The 14,123-nt window shown below is 43.4% G+C and overlaps 2 non-coding genes across 2 annotated transcripts; both read left to right on the plus strand.

Annotated features, from left to right (window-relative positions):
• Window positions 1-6,752: 6,752 nt before the first annotated feature.
• On the plus strand, window positions 6,753-6,824 carry TRNAC-GCA (transfer RNA cysteine (anticodon GCA)). The gene has a single exon. It is a non-coding gene; the product is annotated as a tRNA-Cys (tRNA).
• A 1,383-nt stretch (window positions 6,825-8,207) lies between these two features.
• On the plus strand, window positions 8,208-8,279 carry TRNAC-GCA (transfer RNA cysteine (anticodon GCA)). The gene has a single exon. It is a non-coding gene; the product is annotated as a tRNA-Cys (tRNA).
• The last annotated feature ends 5,844 nt before the right edge of the window (window positions 8,280-14,123 follow it).

The following is a 14,123-nucleotide window of genomic DNA, read 5'->3' on the forward strand; positions in this document are numbered from 1 at the left end:
GTCAGTGATCTGCGAGGTTGGCTCCATCAGGGAGAACAGTTTCAGTGCAGAAGGGTCTGCTCACGGAGTTTGGGGCTGGAGTGTGGACCAATCCTGCCAGGTCAGGGGAAGCAGTGGTTGTGGAGATGGGCTGGGGAGACAGGAGAGGCCGTGCTGGGCCTGACATACCTTGTCTCACATGTTCCCCTAAGTTTGGGCACTTATGTTGTTTCCAATTCCTTACCATTTTAAGGAGCGTTGTGATGAACAGGGAGTTTATCAAAGGATCTTTGCTGTTGACGCTGTTTATTTTCAAATTTTGTAACATTTTATCGATAGTACTGGGAGCTAATGTTTATTGTTTACTTTGCTCCAGGTACTTCTAAGTGACCCAATCATTTCATATGCATAACAACCACAGGAACAGGCACTATTGTTGTTCCCACTTTAAAGATACGGAAATAGAGGCTCAAAGAGGTTAAATGACTGACTTAGGATCCTACAGCTGGTAAGTGGTAAAACCATGATAGAAAGTCAGGTCTGAAGTCAACCCCAGTTCTCTCCGACTCCAGGCCCTAGTTATTATCATTATTATTACAATACGCTCACTTCATGCTCTTGCTAGGAGTTCATTTTGTTTTCACACAATAACTCGGTTCCCCCTGAGATGAGAATTCATGGAAGCTTCATCCCCACCATCCTCCCCCTGACTTGGGTGTCCTTCCCCAAACAGGATGATGGTGGTGGCCTGAGAGAGCAGAGAGCTGACTGGAGGTCAGCAGACGGAGGTTTGGGGAAGGGAGTGGCCGGAGAGTGAGGTCCTTGTGGAGTGTCTCTCAGCAGCAAAGGCACCCCATGGGCCTGGACTTTGGGATACAGACAGACCTCAGGGCAAGAAGAGATCTCTGGTTCCAGAGCAGGCTCACGTGAAGCTGGGTCCCAGAAGAGGGTTACCAATGATTGGCCCAGGCGATGCCTCACTCCCACAAGGACGATAGGGAGCCTCATGAATTGTGGGCCACGTTCTCATGAGGGATGAGAAGGAGAGTAACCCAGCAGGTAAATATTGGCTCTGTAGGGAAGGGGCTCTGTTTTTCATGGACGACCCATTTTGGAGATTCAGGAATGTTGAGAGAAGACAGAAGTCCTAGATGTGACTGCTGTGATTGATGGGTGACTAGATTAAGTGACTGCACAATGGAGGGAGGTGGATGGCAGGCAATATGGTCCCCTGCAGTCGCTTACCTCTCAGCTTCTTGAGGAGCTGATATGATGGTTAGTGCATCATTAGAGCCTTGGTGGTGGCTGGTCATGTGAAATGTGCTAATGGGACAGCTTATTTTAGATGGGCTTAGAGCGTGGTGGTAGAGTACTTGCTCTATGTTATGAAGATCTTTGGTCTGGGAGATCCCATTTTTAATTTTAGAAAGATTTTGATGCAAACGGAAAAGGTTAGACAGCCATTTCCCAGACAATGGGGTCCAGAATTGAGCAGGAGTGGTTTTCATGTTTTCAGTTGTTGACACAGATGTCCTGGGACAAGGGAGAGGGACAAGGAGGGCCTGGCCTAGTGGAAAAGGAAGAGCAATGACTGGTGGAGATATGCAGAGGCCTTTAGATCCAGGAGGAGGGTCCGAACGCTCTGAGGGTGACATTGTGGGGGTGGAGGTTTTAGTTCACTTCTGCTCACTCCTCTGTCTTCTCAGGAGTCTTTGAGGCTAAGATTTTGTCTGCACTTGTTGGCTCTGTTTTAAAATGGACCCAAGATTTTTTTTATTCAAACATGGTGAGGCCAACAGATCAGATGACTGCCATTGAAAATATAGTTTGCCGCTCACAGTTTCCAAGATGAGGGGGCACAGCAGGCCACGCAGGGCAGCACCAGGGTCAGTCAGGAGACAGCAGGAGCGGGGGCCGGGGGGAGAGCGTGAGCAGGTGCCTTGTTGTGGTTTGCATGGGAAGAAATGGGCAAGGCAGGGTAAGCAGGCTTAGGGTTGGATGGTCTGAGTGATTTTGGCGGGCTCTGGACTATGGGGGTGTGCCCTACTTGTCCAGTACCTGACCCTGGAGTGATTTAGGGCAGTGGGATAGTGCTCTGGACTGCAAGAGCCTGAAAAAGGATGCAGATGGGGACATGGAAGGGGGTTTGGTTGGTTTGCATATCAAAGGCACGCTTGTAGGCAAGAGTTTGCTATCTCTAGGAATTAGCCAACCCTGGAAGGGGCAGTCCCTTCCTGGCCCATGCAAAGTCCCAAGATGTTAAAGCTTCATAAAATACAGAAAATAAAAACACATGATTAATACAGGCTTCTCCAGAATCCGGAGCTTATAGTAGCCTTAGTCCCCACTGTCCTATCCCTCTGGGACCCCTGAGAACAGCTGAGGAAGCCAAGATCAAAATGGCCAGCCATGACTCTGTGTTGGGTAGGAAGGGGAAAGCAGGCCAGGAGGAGTGTGGGGTAAAAGGAAGGAGAAGTTCCGAGGGAGGAGTGTAGAGTTGGTAGAGGGAGAATTAGAGAATTAGAGATTGAAGTGAGGGTAGGGAACTTCAGAGTTCACAGTTTTGGAGGTGGGGCAGTTTCCTGTGGTGACCAGGTCCCAGCTGTGTCCTCTGGCCAAGAAGTCCTGAGGTCAAGGCACTGAGGGAGCAGGGATGGGGGAACTCATCAACATGGAGGCAGAGATCACCAAGCACAACCAGAGATGCAGGCCGGGGGTAAAGAGCGGAGGAGCAGAGGCCCAAATCATCAGGGCTGGTGAGGGGGCGTCCTGGAGGCCGAATCACCACAGTGATAAGGCTAGGAAAGGGGTTGCGCAAGTGAAAAGTGTGAACTTTTGAGAAGGAGAAGTTATTGAAAGACAGAGGGACAGCCAGAAGGGGATGGGCAGGTGGGGGTCATGTCCTGGGAGTGAGAGGTATATGAAAACTGACAAAGAACTTGACAGTGGGGCTGGCCTGGTGGCGTAGTGATTAAATGTGCACACCCTGCTTTGGCAGCCTGGGGTCCACGAATTTGGATCCTGGGTGCAGACCCACACACCACTCATCAAGCCATGCTGCGGCAGCATCCCACATATAAAAAAATAGAGGAAGATTGGCACAGATGTTAGCCCAGAGACAATCCTCCTCACAAAAAAATAATAATAATAAAATAAAATAATTTACATATCTAAGAATAAACTGTCTTCAAGTTATTTAAAAAAAAAAAAGAACTTGACAAGTGGTCAGAGGAGAGGGTCAATGATGTCAACTGCTCAGCTGCTCCCTGGGTGCTGGACCAGCCTCGTGGGGTACCTTTGAGAGACTCAGGGAAATGGGCAGGAGGGAGAATCACCCAGAAGCCCAGGGGCGGGTGGGGGTTGCAGAACTGTCAGTGACGCCAAGGCCTTGAATGAATCAGCTCTGGGGGCTTCAGTTTCCCGGATAAGAAGATGAATTGGCTTCCAGGTGTGAAAGCAAATGCTCTACGCTGGTGCTGGGCAAGGAGATGGCCGGAGCCCACAGAGCTTTGGGGAAGGGAGTGGGAAGTGGGAGAGAGATGCAACGGACTATGTCCCAGTTGGAGCCCAGAATCTCCCACTCCCTACCTTCTTTCTCCTAGTAAAATACTAGTCTCTTAAAATACTGCCACCACTCTAGGCAACACTGGTCTGCTTTCTGTCTCCACAGATGAGTTTGCATTTTCTGGAATTTTATGTAAATGGATCATTCCATATGCATTCTTTTTTTGCTCTGGCTTCTTTCACTCAAGATAATTATTTGAGATCTATCCCTATTGTTGCGTCAATTGTTCATTCATGTTTATTGACAAGAATTCTTCTGGGGCTGGCCCCGTGGCTGAGTGGTTAAGTTTGCATGCTCCGCTGCAGGCGGCCCAGTGTTTTGTTGGTTCAAATCCTGGGCGCGGACATGGTACTGCTCAGCAAACCACGCTGAGGCAGCGTCCCACATGCCACAACTGGAAGGACCCACAACGAAGAATATACAACTATGTACCGGGGGGCTTTGGGGAGAAAAAGGAAAAAAAATAAAAATCTTAGAAAAAAAAAAAACAGAATTCTTCTGTTGGATGCGTAGACCACAGTTTGTTCATCCTCTCCTGTCAGTAAATGTTGGAGTTGTTTCCAGTTTTGGGCTTTAAGTAATAAAGTTGCTGTGAACCTTGGGTGCGTGGGTGCGTGGATTGTGCCTTCATTTCTCTCGGTGAACTTAGGAGTGGAATAGCTGGGTCATATGCTACGCGTATGTTTAACTTTTTAAGAAACTGCCAAGCTGTTTTCCAAAGTGGTTGTACCATTTTGCATTTGCACAGCAGTGTAGGAATGTTCCAGTCGCTCCACATCCTCGCCGACCCTCGCTCTGGTCAGCCATTCTGCTGTAATGTCGCAGTATCTCATTGTGGTCTTAATTCGTACTTCCCTAATTACTAACGATGTTGAGCAGACTTTCATGTGCTTGTTGCCGTCATATATCTTCTTTGCTAGAGTGTCTGTTCAGGTCTTTCGTCCATTTATTCATTTGGCTTGTTTGTTTTTTATGATTGAGTTTTGAGGGTTCATTATATATTCTGGTCCAAGTCCTGTATCAGATATATGGTTTGCAAATACTTTCTCCCAGTCTCTGACTTGTCTTTTCTTTCTCTTAACAGTCTTTCAAAGATCAGAAGTTTTTAATTTTGATGAAGTCCAATTTATCACTTGAGCTTTTGGTGTCATATCTAAGAATGTTTTGCCTAACTCAAAGTCACGCCACCAGCCCCCAATGTCAGAAAGAAACCAATTTTCTTTAACTGTTGGAAATACAACAATAAAAAATTTACGAAATTTGCTGTGTAAAAACCAAAATATTTCTGTTTTATGGTATGATAATGTAAAAATTGCCAGTTTTTCCTCAACATGAAGCAGCAGTAACAGCACCCTTTGAACATTTTGTGTGACAATGGGCAGAGGACCCTCGGATCCTGTCGTCTCTCTGGCTACTGCTGTGGTCGCTGCTGGGCTAGAACTCACTTCCTCTGGTTGAAAACTGCACAGCCCTTCAGTGCCTAGAACCCACGTTTCTTGCTTTCCTGGGTAATTTAAAATTTCGACTGTACTTAGTCATGGCTTCTTTCTTAGAAACCACAATTAACTAAAACAGTGTCAAAGACCTGTCTCCTCGCCACCCCAGTGTCAGTGGCTTGGCCTCTCCCACAGACTGTCCTCATGGTGTCTTCTCTCTGCGTCTCCCCTGCTGCCCCACCTCCCAAGAGGCCAAGCCAGGCAGCAGTTTCCCTCCCCCCAGGGCTGACGTCATCTCCTTCTACATCCCTGTCCTTCCCCAACCCTCCCAGCCCAGGCGCACACCCTGGGCTACTTCAGTCCCTCAGGCCCATTTCCTAGGTCAGCTGCTCAAACAATTCTCCTTCCTAGAGGGGGCTGGAGGAGCACCCCACTTGATGGGGGGTGGGAAGGGATGACGTCGTGGAGACTGAGTGGTAAGGGTCCGGTGTGTAGCAGGAGCCAGCTGGTGGCCTCACTGCCAGGTTTCTGCCAGGAAGAAGGGGCTCCCCAGGCTGGGCTCATCTGGTGTGGGAGAGGTTCCGTATAGGCAGGGGGTAGGCCCTGGGATGCCCCGTCAGAGACCAGTTCCTGCTCTGTCAGCTATGCTGGCTGGCTGGTTGCTACCCTCTTCCCCTGCAGTCAGTAGGAACTAAAAGTATCATCCCCTTGGGTCAATGGAGGGAGGTTGTGGCCAATTCTGGTATGTTGAAGAGGCCTCAAGAAAAGAGGAGAACACAGTATGTATGACATCACTTCAGGTGCTAGGTAAACTTGGCACAATCTGCCCAGGAGATTGAGGACCCTCCTCAGTATTTCTGGACAAGACAGCTATGTCCCTAAAGCCCTGTGAGTGTCATTGTTAGAGACTGCTTCTATGGGGAGAGGGGATGGGGAGGGGCGGCGCTGGGAAGGGTTGATGTGGGCTCAAAGCCTTTTTTGGCTTCTCCATTAATGGGGGGTGGGGAGCTCTCTGCGGCTCTGTCCCACACCATGGCCCAGCCTTTCAGATTAGAGGACAGCCCCCTCCCCTGGTTTACTCCCCATTCTCGAGGCCCACATTGAGTTGCCTGTGTCTGCCAGAAGTCTTGGAACCCGTCATCTTCCATGCCCTGGTGGCTCACAGGCAAGCTATCCTGATGGTCCACTGTCCCCCCGCCCCACCCCCTGCCAAGTCAGTTTTTTCCCCAAGTGTGAACCTGGGGCTGGTTCCCCTTGTTCCTCCACAATATTTAGCAGGTTGAGTGGATGGGGCCGGGGGTTGGGGGAAGGGGGGGGTTGAATAAATAAGCATACGGTGGAAAGGGAGAAAGGGGGCCATCTGTCTTTCAGGATCTGGTGTCCTGGCCAGGTTCTTGGCCCAGACCTGCTCCTCTATCCATGCAGAGACCTCTCTCTCCTGAGTGCCCTAGTGCAGGAGGAGAGGAGGGGAGCAGAGTTCTATTAGGCTGGGAGAGCCAGTGACTGCCCCCTGCAGTGTAGACAGAGCAGGGGTGGTAGAGGTAAGCAGAGCCAGAGAGAGAGGGAGAGAACATGGAAGAAGGAAGGATGAGCCTGGCACACAGGAACTGGTCGGTGGGTGTCTATAGGTGGACGAGCGAGTAAGTGATGACAGTGAGAGCCAGGCTGTCATGGGGCCGACTGCCTCCTCCTGGGAGCTTGGCTGCAGGAGTCCAAGAACTGCAGAAGGCTGCACAGTTCAAGAGGTACAATTAAGGCATAAGAGTAGGCTAGGGGGTATAGCTCAGGGGTAGAGCATTTGACTGCAGATCAAGAGGTCCCTGGTTCAAATCCAGGTGCCCCCTTGCTAAAGTTGCTTTTAGCTGTGAAGTAGCAAATAAAGAGGAGGTAGGTGATTGCTCTTGTCACCCATATTAGCTCCTGACCCCTAGGGCACTCCAGTTCCTGTATTGATTGTCCTGTGTTCTAGGACAAATGCTGGTGCTTGTCTGCACCTGGGTTCTGTTCTGGCCAAACCTGTGTCCTCATCTCTAGAATTAGACAACAGAGAGGTGGATGTGAGGGTTAAGTGAGGTCAGGGCTAGTCATGCTGTGTGTCACAGGCCTTCCCCCAGTGACACCGCTGAGTCCCACTCGTTGCATTAGTAGGACTGCAAAATGTTTCCTGGGATGATGAGCACACTTTCTGTGTGGCATCAGTCTCAAGCCTCACCGAGTTCCAGACACACTTGACCCACTTTTTTTTTAAATTTTTTAATTTTTTTTTAAGATTGGCACCTGAGCTAACAACTGTTGCCAATCTTTTTTTTTTTTTTCTGCTTTATCTCCCCAAATCCCCACTGGTACACAGTTGTATATCTTAGTTGCTGGTCCTTCTAGTTGTGGTATGTGGGACCCCCACCTCAACGTGGCCTGGCGAGCGGTACCATGTCTGCACCCGGGATCCGAACCAGCGAAACCCTGGGCCGCTGCAGCGGAGTGCGTGAACTTAACCACTCAGCCACGGGGCTGGCCCCACACTTGACCCGCTTTTTAAATGTTTGTTCTTATTTCTCCCTTGGCCTGCAAGCCTCCTCAGCTTCTTCATCCACCAAACTCCTCCTTGTCCATCTCCTGCCGGAAGCCGCTCCTGAATCCCCAGGCCAGGTGGCTCATTTCTCCGCGCTCCCACAGTTCTCCGCTTGGGCTTCTGCTACTCTCTGGAAATATTTTGGTTCATAGATTTGTCTCTTATTCGGACTAAGACTCTTCGGGAACAGAGACAATGTTTTATTTGTCTCTGTATCCTCAACATGGATGACTGGGCCTGGCATCTACCATGATCTGAGTGTTTGTTGAGTGAATGAATGAATGAGTGAAACAAGGAGCACTCTCCTTGAGGCCTTGGAGTATGGAGGAGGCTCTCCCTGAGCTGAATGTGAGGTTCACCGAAGACCTAGGACCAACTGCTCCTGTCCTGATAACTACATGCCGGCTCAGGTAGAAACACTTATAGACTCAATTGACCTTTCCGGGTGTAAAGGTTGGTGGCATGACCACAACCTGAGGAAGAGGAGGGCTGGGGGGGACTAGTTGAGGTTGGAGAGGGGAAGATGGGAGAGTGGACCATAGCAGAGAAGACTCGCCACCTCTTGGGACATGCAGAAAAACAGTGAAGTATAGATGCATAAGTATCCTGTGCGTAGTTCCATGGGTGAAAAGATGCTAATGAAAAGCCACACATGAATGGGGGTATAGCTCAGAGGTAGAGCATTTGACTGCAGATCAAGAGGTCCCTGGTTCAAATCCAGGTACCCCCTCTTTGTCTGCCCTTTTGACTTACTGAAGCAGGTGCTGGAATTTCTAACCCTTCCCCACACATTTAACCGCTAAGTAATGCGCTTTGTCTTGTGATAAAAACTCAGGGTCTATATCAGGACCTGCTCCAAGAATGCTGCCCTGAGCACCATCCACACGGTAGCTACGGGCGTCAGATTTCACTGAAGAGGCTGATGAAGTCAGCCCAGCCCACTTCCACCTCCCCCTGGGGACAGTCGGCCTTCATGGTCCGTGTGGGGACTTCACTTTCTCTAAAAGTCTCATTTACTCAACCTGACTGTAATCTCCAGAAAGAAGGCTCTCTCTCTGTTCTTGCTGCTGCCACTTTTGAAGGATCGATATCCATCTTCCTAGTTCCCAGAGGTGACTGGGAGGGTTTGAGAACCGTATCAAAGGCAAAGCCTCTGTCCTCTCGCTGGGATTTCTCAGCAGGGCTGCCTCTACATAGACTCGGACACTTGTTTCTCCCTCTCCCTCCTTTCTCTCCTACCATTTTTTCTTTTTTAACCTGGGTGAGTATTTCCTTACTGAGAATGCTTAGCAGTAGACTGTACTTTATATAATAATTTTTTTAAATTTGGATAAAAATATTCAAGACATATAAATGGCATAAAGAATCCTGCTGAAGAATCTCCTTGTTCCTTAGTGAACAAGATAATTTGAAATAATCTTTCCTATGAGGACACATCAAAAAGCTCAGAAAATATTACAAACATCTCATTAAAGGCATCAAAGAGCTAACTAGTTAGACAGGAAATTCTAGATGGTGACTTGGAAAGGATGGGATATGGAAAGTTAAATCTCCGCATCGGAAGCTGCTTTGGTCCTGAGAGTGTTTTCCAGCCCAGAAGAGGTAGCTGAGAGGCTAAGTGGGACTTTTGGAAGCCTCTCGGGACTGGGGGGATAGAGGCCAGAATTCTGGGCCCACTAAGAGTGGGGACACTAGTAAAACTATCTCTGGCTTTGGGCTAGGACCCTGAGAAGCAAGAGTGAACTGAAAGAAACAGCCAGTGTAAGAATTTGTGGCTGATCTTTGTGACATCTGAACAGCCCAGAAAACTCAAGCCTTGAAACTATCTTGAGGTTTCCTAACTGCTACAGCCCCTCAGATACTTGGAAAAACCAAATGAAAGAAGATATTGTCATCCCCACACACTAGTTCTCCCAATAAATTTTGGAATACAATGTCCAACACATAGTTAAGGATAACTATGCACACAGGGAAGCAAAAAACCATCAATGAAAATCAATAAAAACAACAGACCAAAGAACTAAACACAGGAACTTTTTATATTAGAACTGCCAGAAACACACTGTAAAATAGCAATGTTTGCTGTGTTCAGGAAGATAAACGACAAGCTTGAAAATTTCAGTAGGAAACTGGGAAGCACAATAAGTAACCAACAGGATTTGAAAAGAGAACAACATAGAAATTTTATATCTAAAAGTCAATAACTAAAATTAAAAACTCATTGAATATGTCTATGTTCTGCTCAATGAATAGTTTCAGCCAAAGAAAAACATCCGCGAATTAGAACACTGGGAAGAAAATTATCCGTTACAAAGCACAGAGAGACAAAAGTATGGCAACTATAGAATAGAGGGTAATGAGTATAGAGGATACAATGAGAAGGTCTGAAGTTCATTTAAATGGAGTCCTGGAAGAAGAAACGAAAGAGAATGAAGCAGATGCAATATTTGAGGAGACAATGGCTGAGACCGTTTTACTACTAATGAAAGATGTCACACTTCACATTCAAGAACCCCAATGAATCTCAAACATAATAAACAAGATTAAATCCATACCTAGAGTTATTGTAGTAAAATTGCAGAAATCCAGAGACAACAAGAAACCCTCAAAAGCATCATGAAAAGAAGACATACTACTTTCAATGGGGTGCCTATTAGATTGACAACTGAGTTCTCAGGTGCAACAATGAAAGCTAGAGGGCAGTGGAATTGTGAGTACTGAAATACTGTAACTGTCGACACAAAATTCTGTACTCAGGTAAAATATCGCTCATGAGTGAAGGTAAAATAAAGACAATTTCAGACAAACAAAAACTGAAGGAATTCATCAACAGCAGGTATGCCCTAACGGAAATTCTAAAGGGTTTATTCTAAATGATCTAGATAGCAGGGTTGAGATGTTGGAAGGAAGAAACAGGCAAAAAATTAGTAAATATATGAATAAGTCTAAGTGAACATTGACTGTGTAAAATAATAACAATAATGAGGTTAAAACAGCTTACGGAATAATGTAAAAAACAAAAACCGCATGTAAGTTAAGAGGAAGGTTATGGAGTTAAAGTGTTTTAAGATGCTTGTATTACCTGAGAGGAGCGTAAAGTTATTGGTTAACTATAGACTTTGAGAAATAACTATGCATATGGAGTTGCTGTATAACCACTAAAATAGAAGAAATAGCATTTATATTTTTCAAAGTAGCAGGGGGAGATATGGCATTGTAAAAATCCCAAACATTCAAACAAAATAAAAGGAAGAGGGAGAGAAAAACATAAATAAGTAACGCAAATTGAAAGCACAAAATAAAGTGGTAGATTGGAATGTAAATACATCAACAAATGCATTAAAAGTAAATAAATTAAATGCCTCAGGTTAAAAGACAAAGATTGTCATATTGGGTTAAAACAACCAACTAATTTTCTATATTCTATTTACAAAAGACACATCTATAAAACTTAGGAATACAGAAAGATTGAAAATAAAAGAATGAAAAAAATATATGACTTGCAAAACACTAACAAAAAGAAAGCAGGTGTATCTTACTGTCAGACAAAATAAACTTTAAGACATGCAATACGGCTAGAGATAGAAAGGTCACCTATGAATAATAAAAGGCTGAATTTACCAGAAAGATACAAGAATTCCTAACTTTAGGCTTCTTGTAATATAGCTTCAAAATGTGTAAGGCAAAAATTTGACAGAATAACAAAGAGAAATAAATAAATCTAGAATTAGAGTGGGAAATTTTTACATACCTTTCACATTAATTAATAAAAGGAGACAAGAACATCATGAATAATTTAGAATTTTTTGTTTAGTTTCTTTTTGCCCCACTTTACTGAGGTACAGTTGACAAATAAAATTGTAATATATTTAAAATATAAAATATGATGATATGACACACATATACATTGTGAAATGATTACCACACTCAAGTTAATTAACACAATGTCACCTCACATAGTCACCTTTTTTTTATTTTTGGTGAGAACACTTAAGATCTACTCTCACAGCAAATTTCAAGTGCAAAATTCAGTATTACTAACTATATCACCACGCTGCACATTTGAGCCTTAGATCTCATAACTGTAAGTTTGTACCCTTTTACCAATATCCCCTAATTCCCCCACCCCTCGGGCCCAGGCAACAGCCAATCTACTCTCTGTTTCTATGAGTCTGACTTTCTTTTTTTTAAAATTCCACAAAAAAATGATTCTATACAGTATTTGTCTTGTTTTAGTCTGGCTTATTTCACTTAGCATCATGCCTTCCATGTTCACCCATGTCACAGATGACAGGATTTCCTTCCTTCTAATGGTGAATAATATTCCTGTGTGTGTGTGTGTGTGTGTATCTCACATTTTCTTTATCCATTCATCCATTGATGGACACTAAATCAGCATTTAGAGGAATACTTATAGCTTTGAGCAATATACTGGAAAAGAAGAATAAAAATAAATTCAGAATCCATCTCAAGAAGCTACTAAAAAACTGGATAAAAGAACACTATGAAAGAAGAAGGAAAGAAAAGTAACAGCAGAAATTAACGAAATAGAAAACAAACGCACAACAGAGAAGATTAACAAAGCCAAAAGTTGTTTTTTGAAAAGAAAAGTAAGATTGATTAACTTCTGGTAAAACTGATAAGAAAAATAAGAAAGCAGAAAAAACTCCCCCAATATCAAAAATCAAAAAGAAAAACTGCAGATTCTTTTGACTTTAAAATAATGATCATAGAACATTATGAAAAATAATACACAAAACAATTTGTCTATTTAACAAACATGTACAAAGAACTTACCATGTGAAGACACTATTCTACGTACTTCAAAAAGATTAATTTATATAATCATCATAACACTTTCACAAACTAGGCACTATCATTGTGCTCGTTTCTATTATCATTCCCATCTTATATATGGCAAAACTGAGGCTGAGAGAGTTAAACAACTTCACCAAGGTCACTCAGGTAGGATCCAGAATTTGAAGCCACACTTTATGTCTTGAAAGTCCAAGGACTTTACCACACTATGCTATGCTGAAATTGAGCAAGAACTCAAAAAACACTACAACTTACCAAAGCTGACACAAGAAAAAACAGAAAAGCTGAGTAGTCCTCTAAGTTTTAAATAGTTATTTTATTAAAACAGTCATTTCAAAATTGTTCCACAGAAAAATTCAGATAAGATGGTTTCACTGGTGAGTTTTATCACATTTGTAAGAAATAATAACTATTTCTACAAAAAATCTTTCTAGGAATAGAAAAGTTGAGTACATTCTACAACTACTTTTGTGAGGCTAGCCTTGATACCAAAACCCAACAAGGACAGTACAAAAAAGTAGATAGGCCAATCTCACTCATAAACATAGGTAAAAAAATTAAATAAATTATTATCTAACTGGTTATACATATATATAAAAATGATAGAACTTCATGATCAAGGTGGATTCATATCTGGAATGCAAAGTGTGTTTAATTTTACAAAAAGCAGTAAGTGTAATTCACCATGTTAATAGACTAAAGGAGAAAAATCATATGATTATCTCAATAGATGCAAAAAAAGAGAGTTTTGATAAATTTCACATCAATCTATGATAAAAATTCTTTTTGCAAACTAGAAATAGAGGAAAAATTCCTTAATTTGATAAAGACCATTTATAAAAAGTATACTTCACAACATATACTTAATGGTGAAAAGTTCACAGCTTTTCACATGAACACAATGAGACAAGATATCTACTATCAACACCTTTATTCAACATTATAGTAGAGGTCGTAGCCAGTACAATAAGGTAATAAAAGTAAATAAAATACATAAGGATTGGAAATAAGGAAATAAAACTTTTGTCTTAGATGATATGGTCATATACATAGGAAATCTAAAAGAATCAACAAATAATTAGACTTAATGAGTGTTTAGCAAGGCCACTAGCATATGCCCTCCACTCCCTTATCCCCTTTTTCTTGGCAAAACCACAGCTTTTAAAATGATACACTAGAAAATTCTGCATGCAAATTTTAGAAGTCTAAAGTTAACCAGTATCTTTATCCTTCTTCCAAATTACATAAAGATACTTTAACTCTTATCCCCTCATTCCTTATATGTTATAATTAACCAGTATTTAGTTCTATCTTTTAAAAAAACTTTATAAATTAGACATCCATATTGTGTTATATGGTCAATGATTTTTAGATTTACTTACATACCTACCAATTTCTTCATTCAACATTCCTTCTCGTATCTCAGACCTCCCATCTGGGCTCATTTTACTTTATAATGAGTACACTCATTATACTAAGGTGTATATTTTATTTTTATTATTTTTTTAAAAGATTGGCAACTGAACTAACAACTGTTGCCAATCTTCTTTTTCTTTTTTTTTTTCTGCTTTTTCTCCCCAAATCCCCCCAATACATAGTTGTATATTTTAGTTGTGGGTCCTTCGAGTTGTGGCATGTGGGATGCCACCTCAACGTGGCCTGATGAGTGGTGCCATTTTGCACCCAGGATCTGAACTAGTGAAAGCCTGGGCTGCTGAAGCAGAGCATGTGAACTTAACCACTTGGTCATGGGGTG

The sequence above is a fragment of the Equus asinus genome, chromosome 1 (assembly GCF_041296235.1).
Source record: "Equus asinus isolate D_3611 breed Donkey chromosome 1, EquAss-T2T_v2, whole genome shotgun sequence".
In the NCBI taxonomy this organism is placed as follows: domain Eukaryota; kingdom Metazoa; phylum Chordata; class Mammalia; order Perissodactyla; family Equidae; genus Equus; species Equus asinus.